We start from the raw sequence: 12,698 nt of genomic DNA, 5'->3' as shown, positions 1-12,698 counted from the left end.
TACGTGTTGCTCTGATGAATAACTTGTTACTCAAACCGTAAGTGAAATTGCGATGCACGAAAATGAAGAGTGGGAGTGTGAAGTGGATGATTGCGCTGGAACGTTGGTGTTGTCTGACGAAAAATGTTTTGCAAGAACTTTTCCAAAGTGTAAGACCCAATACAGTGAGGAAAATATCATAAAGAAACGCCAGGCTATCAGACTTGAACTTTATCCAACATCAGCTATAGACAACACTGGTGTGGTTCTAGCTTTATATGAAGGTAAGATTCACAAACTATTTAGAAGTATGTGTAGTGTATTTGATAATATATTTGTAGCCTGGCTATAGCCTGAATGTCCAGAATACTGGCCTATCCTGGTTCCATTCCCAGAAGGGTCGAAAATTTTAACTTCATGTGGTTAATTCCTCTAGCTCGGAGACTGAGTGTTTCTATTAGTTTTAATAAACTTGTGCTGATCCCAATAAAGTATGGAAGGAAAAAAGAAGACTAACATGCCTGTGAATTCGTTTGATTTTTTTAAAATCGTTGCTGCTCTCAGAGTTGCCATGTAATCAGCGAACTAGCTGTAAACAGGAGAACTTCATGCGAAATCAGAAATTTCCGACAATAGATTACATACAGGGTGTATCATAATTAACAGAGCATATTGAATCAGCTGCAAGTACACTATACTAGAAGCAAGAAAGTCTTAGTAAACATGGGCCCGCAAACGAGCAGTTTGCGACATAATTTAGAATTTGTGATTACCTGCTACCACTGACTTGATTGTGTCTAAACGTCATCCTAATTAGGAAAAGGTACCAATACAACGTTAAGAAAAGTTATAGATACTTTTGGAGAAGTGCAGTTGTTTCTAATGAACAACAAAACAGTCTTACTTAGTATGTCACCTACATACTGTGCATGAGTCTCCACGTCAGCGACGTTTCTCATAGAATGTGTTATTAGGGGTAGTAAGTGATCAATTTATTGGGTCGTACATTTTATCAAACAAACTCAAGGGACGGAAGTATGCGGCATCATCCTGCATCTGGGTACAAGGACGACACTTCGAACACATCCTTTAAGTATGAATTCTTGCACTGTATAGTCATTACAACATGTCACTGTAACATACTAAGGGCCGGTATTATAATGAAGGTTTAAACTGAAGATTGAGTTAAACTGTAAGTTGAGTTTAAACCGATGTTGAGTCTTATAATGACCGGCCTAAGTTAAACTGAGGTGAAGAAGGAAATATACGATCTTGGTAGCAGTGACTTATGCGAAAAGAAACTATCGATAATGTTTTGTTTACTTCTTGTAGGGAAAATGCCGGATAAAAACAATAAACGTTGTCCTAATTTTACCTGTAAGGAAATAGAATTGCATGTGCAATTATTACAGAAATATATGTATAGTCCGTGAAACAGTGGCTTTATAAATCCCTTCGAAATCTCCCATTGTAATAAACATACTACCGGAGGCATAAAACCGCAATGCTATTAGTAGCTGACTGAGGGGTTCTAAAGCATGATTTCTGAAATAGATGGGAGTTACTTTATTTTCTAAAATTTACACTTTTGACATTCAAACAGTTCAAGAAGACATTTTTACATTCTTACCTTTTCGTTGCATATTTTATTCTAGCACCAATTTGCTGAAATAGGGTTATGACACTCTGTTTTGTAAGCCTAAACCTATTTAAAAACTCTGTTTACATTCCATATATGAAAGTGACGTGCCCTTGCTCGAAAAGCTCGCGGTGCCAGTGGTCGTTCAATAATTTGAATCATTTCTTCATCATCGCTTAGTATTTCTTCAAACACCTCAAAAATGTCTTCGAGATCCATTCCTTCTGCCACGTTGTAAGGTAATGTATTCTTAAACTCCAGTTTAAACGGTAGATGAGTGGCAGTAAAATTAATCTCTAGTCAAACTTAAGATGAAGTTTTATAATACGCGATTAACAGATAAACCGAAGTTTAAACTGAACCAACAGTTTAAACCTCTATTATAATACCGGCCCTAAGTAAGACTGTTTTCTTGTTCATTGAAAACAACTGCACTTCTACCCAAGTATCTAGTAACTCTTCTTAATGTTGTATTGATATATTTTCCTAACTAGGATGACGTTTACACACAATCAAGTTACTGGTGACAGGTAACCACAAATTCTAAACCATCTCACAAACGGCTCATTTGTGGACCCATGTTTACTAAGACTTTTTTGCTCATAGTATCGTGTACTTACATCTGTCTGAATTTGCACTATTAATTGTTATACCTTCTGTATACATAGTTGGGAAACTGATGAACAGTGACAGTGAAGTGAAGTCATGCTGTCGGATGGAGTTGCTCCCCCCTGAGTTGGAAAGGTACTTGGTTAAGAGACAATAGTTTCATAATGTTATGTACCAGTCCTGTCGTGGCCCCTTTTGGTGCTTCCTGGAAGGGGCTAGTAGGTCAGGCGATCGGGAAGCCCCAGCCGACCTGAGGGCATGACTGGCCTTTCTGTGCAATTTTTCTCTTCGTCTGGTTTTTGGAAGGTGCAACGAGAATGCTCCACCTCTAGCCACATCGCTAATATTCCGGTACGCATCACCCGAGCTATAGAAAGGAGGCTAGGCCTGAACAGTGAGCAAGTGTTGGAGTCAGTTTTTTTTTTTTTTTTTTGCCAAGGGGTTTACGTCGCACCGACACAGATAGGTCTTATGGCGACGATGGGATAGGAAAGGCCTAGGAGTTGGAAGGAAGCGGCCGTGGCCTTAATTAAGGTACAGCCCCAGCATTTGCTTGGTGTGAAAATGGGAAACCACGGAAAACCATCTTCAGGGCTGCCGATAGTGGGATTCGAACCTACTATCTCCCGGATGCAAGCTCACAGCCGCGCGCCTCTACGCGCACGGCCAACTCGCCCGGTGTTGGAGTCAGTGTGTTGGGGTGGGTGTTTGAGTTCGGTGCCTGGCCTGGGGCTACAGCAATGATGGCTGCCATCACTGTCCCACCGGAGCCAGAGCATCGTAGCAAACGGAACGGAATACTGGGAGTACTACCTTAGAGTACTGTGTGTGTGTGTGCTTTCGCGGACTGAGGACTGGCGTAGAATCAGCGTATGGAGCAGCTGTCGTGAGTCTAATTGGGACAGTGTTAATGGTCGTTGTTTTAATAATAATAATGTTATTTGTTTTACGTCCCACTAACTACTCTTTTACGGTTTTCGGAGACGCCGAGGTGCCGGAATTTAGTCCCGCAGGAGTTCTTTTACGTGCCAATAAATCTACCGACACGAGGCTGACGTATTTGAGCACCTTCAAATACCACCGGACTGAGCCAGGATCGAACCTGCCATGTTGGGGTCAGAAGGCCAGCGCCTCAACCGTCTGAGCCACTCAGCCCGGTCAAGGTCGTTGTTTTGAGGAGTATTGTCCTGCTGTTTAACACTGTTGAGCTGTTGCTGTTCAGTTGTTCACTGTGTTTCAGTGTATAAATTACTGGACTGTCTCTGGAATCGAACCAAGGAACAATCACCTATGTTGTGTGGCCAATAGCTCTGTGTTCAATTCTAGCTGTCTGCACGCTGCTGCTGTGTTGGTGACTTGATTTATAGGAGAAATGAAAGTAAGGGGATTCTGTCAATAAGGCTTATAGCCCCGTCCAGGTAGACCACTTAACTGGCCGTCCGTTGTGAAGAGGACAGAGATTTTTCAATAGCCAGCAATTAGTGAGTGCAGTCATTTACGGTTGAATAGATTTTGTGTGTGTGTGTGTGTTTTTTTATTGGGTCATCCTGCAATAAATTAGAGTGACAAAACAAACTGTGTTTTATTTGTAACAATAAAAAGCAAATATGTTCGAAGTTAATATTGTGGGTAAGAAAGGAAAAGGAAGATCAAGTATGAAATGTTTTACATATGTACTGGTGGCCACCAGATGTCAAAATAATCAAGAAATGAAGAGAACAACGGGGAAAAAAGAAGGAATAATGGTTGCAGCGACATGGCACGGCCTTTACAAGATGATGAGAATGGAGGTGAACATCGAAATACAGAGTAGCAGGCCAAGTGTTGCAGAGCAGCTAATGCTTTTCCTCGGCACGTAGTCAGACATCCAATCTTATCTGGACAGGGAATTCTCGAGTGTACTCGCAGTGTCAAAGTCCGAGATCCCATCTCGATTTCAGAAGTAGTTGCTGCCTTAGCAAGAGCAAAAGAAAAGAGAGTACGATCCCGACATGTGCATCTGCCTGGATTACAACTGCAAGATTATAAACAAATCATGTTATTCTCTCTTTTTCTCTTACATAATATTGGAGTAGTACCGGGTGGGCAGTATAAGACTGGCCCAGAAAATATTTACAAAAGGACTGATGCAGGATTGACCTTTGTTAATGAACATCACAGAAGATGCTGTAAATAGCCTCATCTGAAGAAATGAGGAAATGAGGATCCAAAAGTCCTGACTCCACTTCACTCAGAAACCACCGGCAGAACTCGAACACGCGAAGGTTCGTCTGGACGCATTAACGCATACACAACAGTAAATTTGTAAAAATACAGATGCAGGTCATTTTTAATAACGTCTCGACACGACGATCTCCTAATTCCTAGTTGCACAGATAAACGACAGGGGCTGCCTGGCCGAGACGGTTAAGGCGTGCTCGGTTCGCCCGGAAGGACGTGGATTCGAATCCCCGTCAGGAAGTCGTAAAATTTAAGAAACGAGATTTCCACTTCCGGAGGTGTATATGGCCCTGAGGTTCTTTCAGCCTACACCAAAAATGAGTACCAGGTTAATTCCTGGGGGCAAAGGCGGTCGGGCGTAGAGCTAACCACTCTACCCCCATCACGTGCCGAGGTTAACAATGGTGGAAACCTTTACCTTCCACTCCTCCAAGGGCCTTCATGGCCTGTACGGAGGTGACTTTGCTTTGCTTTGCTTTGCTTTGCTTTGCTTTGCTTTGCTTTGCTTTGCTTACAGATAAACGACGTTGAGATTTCGTCAGACTTCGTTCCAGGCTTTCCTTCACACCAGCAATGTCTTTTCGAATAGTCACGACTTTTATTCGCTACAGAGCACTGAGTTTTGAATTGCAAACTTTTTTTTAGGTTTTCCCAGAACACTTCTTAAGCTCTTGCGCAAACATTTCCACACACGTTTTTCACGAATCGTGCTCCGCGTAACACTCGACAGTGAACACGCGCTGTTTTATAGTGAACATCATTTTGTATTGCATTCAACTGGACACTAAACACGTCTGCTCCTCCCACACACTCACTCACTCACTCACTCACTCACTCACACGTAAAAACTCAGTGACGTTCTCGACAGATGCGGGAGATACGCATGGTAAGACATGTGACAGCAACAGATTGGTGCATCGAAATCACGGTTTCCAGCATTTCCTGTGATGGGTAGTTCTCCTGTTCATTAACAAGAGTCCGTTTCAGTTCCGCGTCAATCTGATAAATATATTCCGGGCCAGTTTTATTTTGCCCACCCTGTATATGAACTTTGGGTCGCACATGTGGACTTGGTCCTTTTTTACGGCTGGATAACTTTCCTGAAGCCAACCTTATGTAGAGGGATGTGTTCCCTAATGCTTCTGTGGTGTGTTGTGTTTATATGAACAGGTGAATTTCAGGGGAAACACTCAGTCGCGGAGTAAGAAGAATTAAAGAGATCTGATTAAAATCCTCGACGCGGCCAAGAACGAACCCGGCAATCTCTGAACCGAAGGCCTCAACACTGACTATTCACGCAAGAAGCCGGCAAACATTTCAAATATTGATTATCGTTAGCTTACACGGGCAGTGTCAATAACCCAATACTTCCCTCGCTGTGGACTGAGTCACGAAAATGCCACACAGTAGCATGGATGAAACGTTTGACAGTAGAATCCTGATGTTTACGCATTAATAGGTCAGAATGCAAACTAATTTGCTAAGTAGGAGTTATAAACTAGCCCAGGACCTCTCAAACGCCCAAAATCTCACGCGTGCAGGCAGCGGCGCAGAGTTCCTGTGCACAGTGCATCGGTCCCGCTCGGCTCGGCTCGGCTCGGACCAACGCTCCGCCTCGGAGCTACTCGGCTAAGCTCCGCTCAACTCAGCTCGGATTTGGAGCGGTACGGAGCAAGTGAGGAAGAGGGAAATAGGGGGAGCGAGCGAGACAGGCGTGGGGAAAGAGAGAGACAGCGCTATTGCTCCAAATCGAGGATTGGGGGTCTGCACTCTGGTCAACCAAGCGAAGTCGTCTTTTGCACCGTGCACAGTGCATGCACCCGTTCTTCTGCAATGTAACGGGGAGTAACATACCTTTCAGGGGTTCTAAGACGCCGGGCCCCTAATGTTTATGCAAATCGCATAGCTGAACTGTTGTCCGGGCGAGTATATGCGTGTTACTTGATTCAGTACGTTTGCATTCTAACATATTAACGCCTACAAATCCGCGCTCCAGTGATGAGTCGCTCAGATAGACGAGCGCTGAATTGTTGAGTCAATGGTGGTGAGTTCAATCGGGCTCAGTTCCCTCGTATATGAAGGTGCTCAAATATGACAGCAACGTGTCCGTACATTTACCAGAACGTAAAAGAACTCCTGTGGGACAAGATTTCCGAACACCTCGGTGTCTCGGAAAACCGTATTCGGTAGGGCGTGAAACCAATAACATTATTAATATATCAATAGAATACCCGTTGAAATATCAGTGACTTTCTTTATAGCCGTGTCCTATTGTCATTCATTAATGTTCGAGAAAATAAGGTTGTCCAGTTTGGCTAGTGGAATGTAGGTGTGAACACAGTCGAAGGCCTTACTAAGGTGTAATAAGAGTTAAACAGTTACTTGCCCTTTATCCATACCTACACTAATATCGTTCATAACTTTAAGCAGTGCCGTTGTACTACTGTGATATATTCTGAAACCTGGCTGGTGCTCGTCAAGAAGGTTGTTGCAGGTCGAAGGAAACGTGAGAAAAACATTTTGCGAATACTTTGGTCTCAATCCTGTAACCAAATATATAACAAACACTACTCAAATTATGGGTATTTTACTGCGATACCGAACTGATAATCATCAGTTATAAGTTATAACTGTTTCTTCGTAGTTCTTCAAACAATCAATATTTAACAAAAGATAGCCTACTCATCGTTTCAACGCATAGCATCCCACAGAGAAGCAGATGACAATTACCACATAAGTCAACCGATATTGTTAGATGTATATTACTGTGCATATCTTGAATGTGCTTGTAGTACAAATAACGAGCAAACTGAACGTTAAATTAAACCCACAAGAACTCTATAATAATAATAATAATAATAATAATAATAATAATAATAATAATAATAATAATAACATGCAGGTCGTTTTTAGTAGACGACTTGCATGTCTGTGAGGATGGGGCTCTGCCTAAGACGCACACTAACCCAATCCCCAAGTCAGACAAATTAAGGTTAAAATCCCCGACCGGGTCGGGCCTCGAACAGAGACGCCCTGGACCAAAGGGCAGAACGCTAAACAATTTAGCCACGGAATCGAACACACAAGTATTAAGATGATATTCGATCCGTGGATCACAAGCTTGTGAGGCGGAGAGGTTACCCCTTGCGCCGTGTGCTCGTGAGAACGTGTCTCATGCTAGTCTTGTGAAGCACTCTCATAATATTTAAATTCCATTTGCTAAGAATTGTGTGCAAGTTGCACCTTGCAATTTGACTGGTGAAAGTTGTCCCCATTGCCCGCACGTATATTGAAAATGGATCAAATCGCTAGGAACTCGTTGGTAAGGTCGTCTAATTGTACACAAAGATACGACGTACGAATAGAAATACGAGGGTTGGATCATAAGTCATAGCAACTAGTTTTTCGCATGAATGCGGAATCTACAGGCAAATTTAAACATGAATATGGGAGTGGGGAGCATAAGGTGCTGTGTAATATGTGAAATATGTGAATAATGCCGAGTAGATTCGCCAGGTGTAGGACTGTTCATAACACGTTGCCAACGACGTAAGGGACGTCGTATACCATTGTCTCACCGCGTGTGAATTTTGCAATCCCATGTTTCACAGTGTTGACAACGTCCTTTCGTTTCCAAACCGTATCCCACGCAATGGTACTTTCACTTAAGGGTGTGCTCAAAATCGCACGGTGACAGGTCCGGTGAGTATGGCGGGGGTTGCAATACTACCCAAGCTGTTCTTGCCTCGTCACATCCATTCTACACGGAGCCTGACTCATTACTGCGGTCCCATCGCCCTGTGAGTGGTAGCTGTCCAACGCACACCAATCTCATGCTGTGTCCACGCTTTCCATGGCATATGACCATTGTATGGTAGCAACGTGCAAATATGAAAAAACAGTTGCCGTGACTTATGCACCAACTCTGAAAATGTTACGGAAAATTTATGGGCATAATAAACTCAATAATGTACGAGAGGATCCGTCATCCATTTTTTTCTAAACCGTTTGGTTAATCGTCAGGAGTAACTAGATCATCTCTCTTAAGGTAAGACCGAATGCCGTATCTTGCCAATGTTAATTTTGTACAATTTATGTTCCTTTTTCTCAGAAACTGCTAAATATAAATGCATGAAATTCTTACAGTGTACTCCTCAAATCTTACTGAGTGCTGGGATCTACAACCGGAACTGTGGTTCAATAAATGTGGGAGTAATGATTTCTTTTTAAAAAGATATATTCCAATTTAACAAATCATGAACAATGAGGCATAACTCTCAAGGTATTAGTCGCAATGTCCTGGTTGTAGATCCCCAGCTTTATTGTATCCACATTAAGTATCTGTCAAAATTTCATGGTTGTACACTGTATCGTTGTGAAGAAAAAGGAACATTTATTGAGGTTTTTTAAGTTTCAAGAAAATAAACTCCAAAGTTGAAGAGTGAAAAAATTATCTTAAAAGTTACCCTATACGTTTTCCCAGACCAATTAGAAGCACCCAGCGCCATAATCGGACTCGTCATTGGCTAATCTGCTCATTTTTTTCTTCTTTCTTGCTTCTTTTGTTGCCAGATTTGCCGCAAATTCTGCTTTTTGCACCCTTAACCTCTCAAGCACTTTCAATCCAGATATTGTATGCTTTCCTATTTCTACTCCCAGTTCCTCAAGAACCTTAAGTCTGCCTGAATTCCCATGATTTAAGGTTATTACAGCATCTGAGACCCCTAACCTTAATGTATTATATCCCACAAACCCTAGTCCAGATGATATTATTAAAAAACTGAAAGGAATGTGCAACCACAACAAGGATTCAATAAACATATCAATTTATCGGCTATTATTTGTTTGTAAACAACAGCAGGCAGACATCTTAGACCGCAGCAGTATAGCCAACTTCCGGAACTTTAAAATGAGCCAAACCACAGCCTTCTATGTCAAGAAGTTGCTGATATATCAATGACTATACCAATCGGTGCAACATGAAAAGAATATCCATGCAGTGTAGGCGTAAATTTATAAAATAATTAAAAATACCTCTAGTACGAATTTCTATATAAATGATACACCAAAATGTTCGTTAAACTCCAAATTGTAACATAAGTCAATAAACGAAAAAAGTCATTTTTTCAGATTTTGGCGTTCGGTCTTACCTTAAGTCCTGCGAAGTAGTTCACCGAATTCGCAATATAACGTCAGCGACCAAGAGAGTTAATATTAGCATTCAAAATTCCCAAGAAAAAATGCATGGGATACGCAGAAATGATCAAAATCTCTTCTAGTGAACGGAGTACAGACATGAGAACGTGATTGAGGACCACATGGTATCCGCTGTTTACATGTACTGTGCAGTTGGTAAGCAATACAGTAGAGTGCATTGAGTGACTCAACACATGTAGGGGAGGGGAGCGGACAAGCGAGGCATCGGGAAAGAGAAATTTAAAGAATAATTTCCTCTACGTTTTCGCAATTATGCCCCGTGCCTTGTGATACACAGTAAAAATATAAAATAAAAATATTAATGTCCACAATATGTACTGTACGATACATAACCAATTAACAGAAATCACTTATCACTAAATATATCACCTCAATGGCCTAAGGACTCGAAAGTAGAGATGTAAAAGCCCAGTCTATTACGTCGTCAGGAAATCTAAATAACGTAAAGAAGATGTTTGGAATTTTTAGCGGAACTGCGTTGAAGTTGGTTTTATTAGCTTGTATCTTAGGACACTTTGTTGTAAACTTAGACTTAGATACCTCTCAAGTCGCTTAAGTGCAACCAGTATCCAGTATTCGGGAGATAGTAGGTTCGAACCCCACTGTCGGCAGCCCTGAAAATGGTTTTCCGTGGTTTCCCATTTTCACACCAGGCAAATGCTGGGGCTGTACCTTAATTAAGGCCACGGCCGCTTCCTTCCCACTCCTAGGCTTTTCCTGTCCCATCGTCGCCATAAGACCTATCTGTGTCGGTGCGACGTAAAACAACTAGCAAAAAAAAAAAACCTCTCAACGCCACAGGACGTGCTCACAATCTTCTTTTGCTACCGCTTTTTCCCATTCTTGTGGGGTCGCGGATGCGGGTGCGAACGGCGTCGCACACATGTGGATTTAGCCCTGTTTTACGGTCGGATGCCCTTCCTATTGCGTGTTTCCGCGGTGGTTGGTGGTGTGGTATGTTGTCAGAATATGATGAGGAGAGTGTTGGGACGGACACATACACCCAGTCCCCGAGCCAGAAGAATTAATCAGAAGCGATTAAAATCCGCGACCCGGCCGGGAATCGAACTCGGGACCCTCTGAACCAAAGGCCAGTACGCTGACCATTCAATCAACGAGTCGGACATAGGACGTGCTTACAATGTTCACTTTTATTATATAACTTATGTTACGTGGGTATTTCATATTAGTTTGCAGTGTGGCGAACTTCGACATGTACGAAATGTACTGTGTTAACCCATGTGGTTCATAAAAGAAATGCATCGTGCTCAGCCAAAACCCGGAGGAATTTTACTACTAGGATTTCAGTTTTGTATACTGGTAGATTCAGGATACCTTAGCGCACGATAACTAGAATGAAGACGCTACATTATCCGGGCATGATGATCAGATGCTGCTCTGTGATAAGCCGCATTACTTGCAAGGTTGCATGTGAGCGAGGGACACGTCAGTGTGTTCCGGTAGCGCATGGCCCGAGATTATGTAGAAAGAGGTCCGGCACCATGGCTAAATGGTTAGCGTGCTGGCCTTTGGTCACAGGGGTCCCGGGTTCGATTTCCGGCAGAGTCGGGAATTTTAACCATCATTGGTTAATTTCGCTGACACGGGGGCTGGGTGCATGTGTCGTCTTCATCATCATTTCATGCTCATCACGACGCGCAGGTCACCTACGGGATCAAATCGAAAGACCTGCACCTGGCAAGCCGAACATGTCCTCGGACACTCCCGGCACTGAAAGTCATACGCCATTTCACCTCATCTAGCGAGAAAGCTTGGCCGGCCACACCCCGCATAGACTGACACAGAAGTTGCTCACGATTTACCTTACATTTCTTTGTCGATTTTCTGGTGAGCTGTCACTAGGAGGAAATAAAATACGCTAGATATCGCTTTTTGTTTCAGAACACTATGTCCACTTACAATTTCCGTAACTTATTTTCAGACACTCCGTATATCTCCTTCAAAGTATTCGGCGCCGATCTTTGCACATCTCAACATTCCCCTTCGATACCGTATTCCTCTCGTCTAATCAGGTGACTCCGTCTGCAACCCTTGCGGCGCTAGACCATTTCATCCCCTTCTACAACACAACAAAAAATAGAAAATTTCAACCCCCCCCAACTTCATGAATGAGGACACTCAGACGCCGGGGAGGCAATTTCATCAGTCAATATGACCACTCCGGAATACCTACAAACTTGGGATTATATTTTTGTTACGTGTCTGCCATCAAATGTTTTCCTCAACTCTGAGATCTTGAAATGTCACTGATGTTTGGATAGCTACAAAAATAAATGAGTCCCGGCATGAAAACTTCTTCAAAGGAATGTATGACATTCGAAACTTCATATTGACTCTATCAAGAAATATTATTGTTATTTATTTGGAACATATGCGCCTGGACATAGCACAACCGTAGAACACAACACATGATATTGTAACAAAACAAGATTAATACATCCACACGCTGTATTTAAAACGAAGTTGCATCAATTATTGGAATGGGTAATAATAATAATAATAATAATAATAATAATAATAATAATAATAATAATAATAATAATAATAATAATAATTGTAGCGGGTGTACACCTCAACACCGCTCATTTAAAATAACCGCCCTAATAAACTCCTCTATTGATCAAAAGGTGAAATTGATCCTACACGAACTTCGAACTTTAATCGGAAGATGCCACCACTGAAACATTAAGGAATAGTGTTATTGTGAAGTTTCCTAAACTGATTGAATTTCTCTTGGTTTTGTTTACTATACATCAAGAAGTTTAAACATTTTTCCACAGATGTCACTACCAAAAAACTCTGATCATGCACTGTGGTGCAAGGTGGAAGAACTCATAACTTAAAGAAGTTTTTTTTATTTCTAGGTTGTCCATAACTGAATCTGTGTTCATTTATTTTTGAGTTGACAACACTTCTTTTCTTTCCACCAGTTTTGAGTTTGGCCAATGAAAAACTTCTGTAATTAATTTTCAACCGATCACAGGCTTCTTATTCGATTCTGAGTGTAACTTTT

At 42.0% G+C, this 12,698-nt stretch overlaps 1 protein-coding gene across 1 annotated transcript in view; it reads left to right on the top strand.

Annotated features, from left to right (window-relative positions):
- Nucleotides 1-207: 207 nt before the first annotated feature.
- LOC136881276 (thiamine transporter 2) overlaps nt 208-12,698 on the top strand; it is a 150,326-nt gene continuing 137,835 nt past the window's right edge. The window contains exon 1 of the mRNA XM_067154056.2: nt 208-263. The gene's annotated coding sequence lies outside the window, so the exon portion shown is untranslated. The remainder of the gene's footprint in view (nt 264-12,698) is intronic.

This window comes from Anabrus simplex, chromosome 9, assembly GCF_040414725.1.
Source record: "Anabrus simplex isolate iqAnaSimp1 chromosome 9, ASM4041472v1, whole genome shotgun sequence".
Taxonomy (NCBI): domain Eukaryota; kingdom Metazoa; phylum Arthropoda; class Insecta; order Orthoptera; family Tettigoniidae; genus Anabrus; species Anabrus simplex.
This window is presented reverse-complemented; position numbering and strand designations above follow the sequence as displayed.